Here is a 9,555-nt window from a genome sequence, read left to right on the forward strand (position 1 = left end):
CAAGAATGATTATGTGTAATTGTGTTGGAGATGATGAAGAACGAAGATGAGAAGCCTTTGTGTATCTTTCAGTTGTTGGTGTTGAGAAGCAATAATGAACCTTTGACAATATATATATGAGAGCTTATCTGTTGGAGCAAAGAAAACCAGAAATTTTGGCATTTTTGATCAATTAGGTCGACCTCTTGTAGTGCTTAGGTCGACCTAACAGAGCTGCATATCCTTTGAATGATATTTGTTCCCAGTTAGGTCGACCTGTTAAAGAAGTAGGTCGACCAGAATCCACTTCAGATGCGTTTTGGGGACCTTTCCTCAGTTTAGGTCGACCTAGTTGTTGTGTAGGTCGACCTAGCAGAATGATATGTAAATTTCTTCATTTTAGGTCGACCTGGGTTGGGAGTAGGTCGACCTGACTGCTATTTTTCTGAGTTCCTCTTATTTTGCTTGTGTTGAGTCGACCTATATGCATAGTAGGTCGACCTGTTCTGTCATGAGTGACCAATGCTTGCTTTTCTTTGAATTCTTCTGCTTGTGCCTTGTTGCTTGTATGCTTGTTGAGTTTGCCATGAATCAAAAACATCTTTGTGAGTGTGATCTTGTATTCACATACTCCCCCTTTTTGATGATGGCAAACCAGTAGTAGAAGCTTTGGCAATAAGTGGTAAAAGCTCCCCCGGACTTGTATGCGTAAGCTTAAGTGGCTGCATACAAAGCTCCCCCGTACACTCAGCTGAGCTCCCCCGTACACTCAACATCTATCTCCCCCTTTGACAACATCAAAAGAGATACAACGAAGCAGAAGAGGAGAGTAACGAGAGAAACATAGATAAAACGCTAGCATTCATAGTATAATAGATAAAAGGTAGATAGTTATAATATGAGAACCAAACATGTTTAAAGGTACACTTTAACATACATAATAATCTAAGAGATTAGGTCGACCTAAATTCCCAAAAAATGTGAAAATGCTCAATATGAGATGTGTTTATGTCAAGTTACTTGCTTGTATGTTTAGAATATGATATGCTATGATTAAAATGAAACACATACATGAGCAAAAGAGATATATGTATGAAGTCACTATAAGCATGTTAATGGATAGCATATTATAGCATCAATGATATTTTTGGAAGTGAACAACAATCACGTTACCGCCTTCTCAATATGTAGGTGTCACCGTTTAGTGGAAGCCTTTAGTCAATGTGGAATGATGCCTAGCTTGATAATGAACTACCTTTACACTAAGAGAAATGTTAGCTTGAGAATAACCAATATATAGATATAAAGTAAAGGAATAACTTTAAGAGAAAACAAACGTAATTAGCCTAAATTAGAGATATCGAGTATCCCTAATTCCCTACGAATGTTGAAGTATTGCTCCGTTGCTAGAGGTTTGGTGAAGATGTCAGCTAGTTGCTTCTTGCTTTCTACATGTTCAAATATAACGTCTCCTTTCTCTACATGATCTCTTAGGAAGTGATGCCTTATTTCAATATGCTTGGTTCGTGAGTGTAAGACAGGATTTTTACTCAAGTTTATGGCACTTGTGTTGTCGCACATGATAGGTATACGATCAAGCTTAATACCAAAGTCAAGAAGTTGTTGCTTGAGCCATAATATCTGCGCACAGCAGCTTCCGGCAGCTACATATTCTGCCTCAGCAGTAGATAATGCAACCGATACTTGTTTCTTGCTATGCCAACTTATCAATGAATTTGAGAATAGATGACATGTTCCACTGGTGCTTTTTCTATCGGATTTGCAGCCAGCAAAATCTGAGTCGGAGAATCCTACCAAATAACACTCATTTCCCTTTGGATACCATAGGCCATATGTAGTAGTTCCACGTAAATATCGCAGAATTCTTTTGACAGCTTTTAAGTGAGATTCTTTTGGACAAGATTGATATCTTGCACACATACACACACTAAACATAATGTCTGGTCTTGAGGCAGTAAGATACAATAGTGAACCTATCATACCTCGGTACAATTTCACATCAACCTCTTTACCTTTCTCATCTTTGTCTAGGTTAGTATTTGTTGCCATAGGTGTGTCAATCTCCTTCGCTTCACTCATTCCAAATCTTTCGAGCAGCTCTGTACAGTATTTAGTTTGACTTACAAACGTTCCATGACTGAGTTGCTTGATTTGTAGGCCAAGGAAGAAATTTAGCTCACCCATGAGACTCATCTCAAATTCACTCTGCATAAGCTTAGAAAAATCTTTGACAAGTTTTGCATTAGTAGATCCAAATATAATATCATCTACATAAACTTGGACTAAGAGAACATCTTTATCTTTTCTTTTAATAAAGAGAGTAGTGTCAACTTTACCCCTAGAGTACCCTTGACTAAGAAGAAATTTGCTCAAACGTTCGTACCAAGTCCGAGGGGCTTGTTTAAGACCGTATAGAGCACGTTTCAGCTTATAAACATGAGTTGGATACATGTAATTTTCAAAGCCGGGTGGCTGAGCAACATAGACTTCTTCATTTATATAGCCATTTAGGAAGGCACTTTTAACATCCATTTGGAATAGTTTGAAGTCTTTAGAACACGCATAGGCAAGTAAGAGGCGAATAGCTTCGAGACGTGCTACAGGAGCGTATGTCTCTTCATAATCAATACCTTCCTCTTGATTGTAACCTTGGGCAACTAATCTAGCTTTGTTTCTAGTAATAACGCCGTTTTCATCAAGTTTGTTACGAAAAACCCATCTAGTGCCTATTACTTGATGATCTCCTGGATGAGGGACTAAGTCCCAAACATCATTCCGTTTAAATTGGTTTAATTCTTCTTGCATGGCCATTAGCCAATGCTCATCAAGTAATGCGTCCTTAGTGTTTTTCGGCTCAACTTGTGAAACAAAAGCAAAATAATGACAGAAGTTACTTATCTTTGAGCGTGTTGTAACGCCCTTTGAGATGTCTCCTATTATGTTGTCAATTGGATGGTCTTTCACATTTGTCCAGGCTTTAGGAAGTTCTTCATTGTTTGAGATGCTTTCCTTTTCACTTTCATCATGAGACTCATCTTTCTCTTTCTCAGCATCTTTCTTTACAATATTTTCATTCTCGTCTTACTTATCTTGGACAATGTCTTCAGTGGATGGACCTGCACCATTAAACGAAAGACCCTTCTCGACATATTTTGTATAAGATTCATCAAAAGACACGTGTACTGACTCTTCTACTATAAGTAATCTTTTATTATATACCCGATATGCTTTGCTAGATTGTGAGTAACCAAGGAAGATGCCCTCATCAGCATTAGCATCGAATTTACCAAGATTATCCTTACCATTGTTCAAGACAAAACACTTGCAACCGAATACATGGAGATGAGATACATTTGGTTTTCTACCTTTTAGTAATTCATAGGGATTTTTGTTCAGTATAGGACGTATTATTATCCTATTCAAGACATAACATGCGGTGCTAATCGCGTCAGCCCAGAAATACTTAGGTAGACTACCCTCATTCAGCATTGTTCTTGCCAACTCCTCTAGAACCCGATTTTTACGTTCAACCACACCGTTTTGTTGTGGTGTTCTAGGAGCTGAAAAGTTATGCTCAATTCCATGTTTATCACAGTATTTTTCAAAAAGATAGTTTTCAAACTCTCCACCGTGATCACTTTGAATTGCAACTATTTTGGTGCTCATTTTATTTTGACATAATCTTGCAAATTGTGTGAACGCTGAAAAAGTTTGATCCTTACTAGGTAGAAAGATTGTCCAACAAAATCTAGAGTAATCATCGACAATGACAAAACCATAGATGTTTCCACCTATGCTTTTAGTCCTTGAAGGGCCAAAAAGATCCATGTGAAGTAGTTCAAGAGGGCGTGATGTTGAAACCACGTTCTTTGATTTAAAAGAGATTTTTGTTTGCTTTCCCTTTTGACAAGCATCACATAGATGATCTTTTGAAAACTTCATTTTAGGTAAGCCGATTACTAAATCTTTTGTGACAACTTTATTAAGTAAGTCAAAATTTATGTGGGCGAGACGTCTATGCCAAAGCCATGAGTCTTCGCCTAGAGCAATTAGACACTTGGTACTAGACTTAGATACCTCATCCAAGTTTAGCATATAGATGTTGTTTACTCTTAAGCCTTTAAATATAATATCTCTTTTCTTAGTATGTTCTATTGTGCAGCCAGAATTTGTAAACATTACTTTAAAATCTTTGTCGCACAATTGACTTATACTTAAAAGATTATGCTTAAGGCCTTCTACTAGCAGTACATCAGTTTTAGTTGTGGTAGAGGGGTTACCTACACTTCCTTTACCAAGTATGGCTCCCCGATTGTTATCTCCATAGGTGACATACCCCTTTTTCTTTGCGTGAAACTCAACGAAAAGAGATATGTCTCCCGTCATGTGTCTTGAACATCCGCTATCAAGGAACCACAACCTTTCGGCAATGTCAAGACACTTTTCCTGCAAAATTAATTTAGAGAGGGAGGTCCCCAATTTTCATTGGGTCCTTGGTAGTGAGTACATAATTTGTTGCACTTGGGCAACCATTGAAATACTCCTTTAGGAACTAAAATCCTCCTAAATTTGCATTTTTCAATGGTATGACCCTTTTTGCAACAATAATGACAGGTAATATGATGAGAATATGCTGTTTTGCTTGTTGATACTTTTGGTACAAAAGTGTATTTACTATATAAAGGAGTATACGATCTTTTGAACTTATTTGGATCAACCGCAAAAGTCACTTTAGGTTGTAGAGCCTTGTCTAATTTGGCTTTTAGATCTCTCACTTCTTTTTGCCAAATGTGACATGTCTCACAACCAAACCATGATGTAGGATCTATTTCAACTTTATCCTTTTGAATGTCTAGCATAGATTGTTTTAAAGCTTCCATATCCTTTTCGGTTTTCTCAACTTTTGATTCAAGATATGAAAAAAATTTCTTATTTGAGGCCAAAAGTTTGAAAGCTTCAATTGCATCTCTATGTAATTCTTCAAAAGCAAGTTTTAGTTGAGAATGAGATACCTTATCTATGAGTTCAGGTTTAAGATGACTTACAGCTTTCTTTTTCTTGTGTTGATGAGCCATAAGGCATAAGTTTGCTGATTCTTCTTCATCGCTTGATGAGCTTTCACTAGATGAATCACTTTCCCATGCTATGTAGGCTCTTTTAGATTTGTTATGACCTTTGCTTTGGTTCTTCTCTTTTTCCTTCTTAAGATATGGACAATCCGGTTTGTAGTGACCGACTTTCCCACAATTAAAGCAAGGGCCTTTGATTTTTCCTTTGTTGTTGTCATCTTGTTTGAACTTGTTTGATTGCCTTCTATAGTTGATCAAGCCTTTGTCAGAATGCTTTGCTCCATTTTTCTTTAGATATTTGTTGTATCTTCGCACAAACAGTCCCATTTCCTCATCATCGGAGTCTTCGTCATCACTTGTATCACTATCCTCTAGCTCTTGTCTTGAGGTCTTGGAACTTGAAGCCTTTAGAGCTATTGACTTCTTCTCTACCTCTTTCTCCATGTTCTTCTCTTTCTTTGCCCTTTTCTCATGCATGTCAAGGCATTTAAGGTGTTGTTCATGTTCCTCTAGTTTACCAAAGAGAGTGGTAATGTCTAAGGTGTTTAGATCATTTGCTTCCTTTATTGCTGTAACCTTGGGTTGCCATTCCCTGTTCAAACATCTTAAGATTTTGTTAGTAGCAACTGCATTGGAAACAAGTCTATCAAGAGAATTTAAACGATTTTTCAAGTGAACGAATCTCTTCTGCATGTTTTCGATGGATTCACCATCTTCCATGTGGAAGAGTTCGAATTCTTGAGTTAACGTATTGATTCTAGCTAGTTTGACATCATCCGTTCCCTCGTGGGCAACTTGCAATGTGTCCCACATAGCTTTAGCGGATCTACAATGGGAAACGCGATAGTATTCATCAACTCCTAGAGCTGAGGTTAGAATGTTTCTCGCTTTCCAATCGTATCCATATCTCTTTTCATCTTCAGCATCCCAAGTATTTTCTGGTTTTGGAACAACTGCACCAGCTGCATTTGTCATGGTGATCTGAAAGGGACCATTGACAATAGCTGTCCAGATGTTCCTATCAATTGCATTGATGTGGACACACATACAATCCTTCCAATAGCCATAGTTTTCACCGTTGAAAACTGGAGCTCTATTGTGAGTCCCTTTAGGTCCGGAAGCCATCTTTCCAATAAGTGTTTCACGTAGCACGGAATAAACCAGAGCTCTTGATGCCACTTGTTAGACGCTGGCCTAAGGATCTAGAGGGGGGGGGGGTGAATGGATCTCACCGAATTTTTCGGAGTTAATTGAACTTTAAGCGAAAGCGATTCTGAATCGACTCGCGTCTATTCCGGACCACTATTGAAACGATTGTATATGTGTTAAAACCACTAAACAGCTTGAGATAAACGATAAGAGAATACCCTATAGAATCAATATGTCGCTCTAATGAAAATCGATTAACTTCTTATATGATGAACGATGTTTACAATGCAGTAATAGTGAAAGAAGCAAAAACACAAACACTTGGTGATAATGATCAAATTGATAGTAATTCAATGTGTGATGAATTGTGATGTTTATACAAGTTCTTAATTCACAATTTTAACACTCGAATCGTTGATCAATTTGCAATTATAACCAAATATGAACAGAACTTAAATGAAAAGATAAAAGCGACAAGAACACGATATTTGTTCAGGCAGTTCGTCGATCGTCCTTGCTACGACTACGTGTGCCCCCAATTCCAAATTGAAATTGGGAAATCTTCCATTAATGTTGAAAGTAGTTTATACAAAGAAGATAACAAAGCGATAAACAATAAACCAAATTTGTCGATCCTTTGAATCTTCTTCCCCCTTAATCTTGAGTCAGATTAAGGTCTTCCAAGAGCTTCACTTTGATCCCTTTCTGCAGTGTCTTGAATTGCTCGAACACTTGTTCTTCAATCTTCACACTCAGCTGGATCCTTGATGAAGCTTCTTGATAAAAACCCCCAAAATTCACCTATCTTGGAGGACAAAACCCTCAGATTTTATTCACCAAAACCCCACAAATTTTCACCCACTAGGAATCTTCAATTCCGTTCCATGGACGTTATCGAACTCGATCACTAACCCTCAACACAAGAATGATTATGTGTAATTGTGTTGGAGATGATGAAGAACGAAGATGAGAAGCCTTTGTGTATCTTTCAGTTGTTGGTGTTGAGAAGCAATAATGAACCTTTGACAATATATATGAGAGCTTATCTGTTGGAGCAAAGAAAACCAGAAATTTTGGCATTTTTGATCAATTAGGTCGACCTCTTGTAGTGCTTAGGTCGACCTAACAGAGCTGCATATCCTTTGAATGATATTTGTTCCCAGTTAGGTCGACCTGTTAAAGAAGTAGGTCGACCAGAATCCACTTCAGATGCGTTTTGGGGACCTTTCCTCAGTTTAGGTCGACCTAGCAGAATGATATGTAAATTTCTTCATTTTAGGTCGACCTGGGTTGGGAGTAGGTCGACCTGACTGCTATTTTTTTGAGTTCCTCTTATTTTGCTTGTGTTGAGTCGACCTATATGCATAGTAGGTCGACCTGCTCTGTCATGAGTGACCAATGCTTGCTTTTCTTTGAGTTCTTCTGCTTGTGCCTTGTTGCTTGTATGCTTGTTGAGTTTGCCATGAATCAAAAACATCTTTGTGAGTGTGATCTTGTATTCACAACTTTATGCTCATTACCAGGCATTACAAAACCTTCAGGTTGCTTCATATACACTTCTTCTTCCAAATCACCATTCAGAAATGCTGTTTTGACATCCATTTGATGAATCACTAGATTATGAATAGCCGCCAAGGCAATCAACAATCTAATAGTAGTGATACGGGCAACTGGAGCATAGGTATCGAAATAATCAATCCCTTCTTTTTGTCTGAAGACTTTGGTTACTAATCAATTCTTGTAGATGTTTAGTGTATCATCACTATAATACTTCCTTCTAAACATCTGTTTGCATCCAATGGATTTTGATATTTTAAGAAGATCGACAAGTTCCAAGTATGGTTTGACATTATTGAATCTATTTCATCTTGGATATCATTATTCCAAAAACATAGTCCTTTGAAGCTATTGCTTCCTTATAAGTCTTAGGATCGTCTTCCACTTGAAGAATAAGAACATCACGAACAAAACTCTCACTATTTCCTTCTGCACAAGAGAAATAAGTCGAAAAGTGATTTTGTTCGGTCTTATATCCTTAGCCTTTCAGACTTTGCTTATTCTAAGTTCGATTTGTTTTTCAACAATCATCGACAAACTTTCGATTTATTTTTCAATAAATCTTTAGAGAACCTTCCTCACGAGGTTTTCATTTGGGGGAATTTTGAATTCCTTATCCTCCGCGATAAGATTCTCAAATTCCACATCTCGAAATTCAATAGTTATATTCGACTCCAAATTCATAAATTTATATAAGTCATGATCCATTTTTGAATGATCTTTATATGCCTTCTAATGGTAAGTCTCATTAAACCCAAACATGTAATTTACATTCAAATATATACCACAAATCAATATTCTTAATTATTTAAATTTATATACTTGAATGATTTATAAATCATGCATGTAAAATTTAATTTCACAAAATAAATATTACTTTTAATATATTATACATAGATTTAGCACATCATATATATATTTTTAATATAATTATGTGCCTTCACCATACAAAAAATTGAATGTATGTTTCTCCATAAAAGTTGAGCCCCAAATTAATCACAAAATGATAATTTGAAATCACATAGAATTTTAAAATTGTGTACCTTTTCATCAAATACTGCACTTGATAATGGACCATTATATTCTGATTACGTTGAATTTGTTTATCAAAAGTTGCAACGGTTCAAGTGGTAGTCACATTGCTCTAGCAAATAAAGTTCAAAATATTGTCTCAGTTCATTATGGCACCGGCAGATCCATTGGTCTAGCAAATAAAAGTTCAAAATATTGTCTTAATTCATTATGGCACCGGCAGATCCATACTACCGTTTTGGAGTTGTTGCAGCAAATAAGTATCCGAATTAATGATGTCGATTCCCGTTAAATATTTGATTTGAAATTTCTCTCATCTCTTTGATGTTTGAAACTAAAGCCTCGGTAACCATTATACAAAATACCGGTTTATGATGTAAATTTTTCGTGTGTTCACCATATTAAATTGTCCTTGAAACTTGTCCAATTTTCCGAAACTTTTGGTCATCTCCTTGACGGTGCTTCCTCCTCCAGCCATGATTATCAGAAAGAATACTTTGTTCGTTTGTTAGAAATTCGGTATGATAATCCTGGATATCTTCAAGAATCGTGTTCGTTCACTTTCCGAACAAAGTATTTCGACCCTATTCTTGTCGGGTTCACGAAATCTTTGCGGGGATAATTCTTGAAGAACAATCTGTTTCTGACAATAGAGAGCAGATCAGAATGTAGAGAGGAAGTATGTAATTTCGTATATCAAATCGAGACCAAAAGTCTCCTTATATAGGAGATCAATAATAGAAACGAA

This window comes from Vicia villosa, linkage group LG4, assembly GCF_029867415.1.
Source record: "Vicia villosa cultivar HV-30 ecotype Madison, WI linkage group LG4, Vvil1.0, whole genome shotgun sequence".
Classification (NCBI taxonomy): Eukaryota; Viridiplantae; Streptophyta; class Magnoliopsida; order Fabales; family Fabaceae; genus Vicia; species Vicia villosa.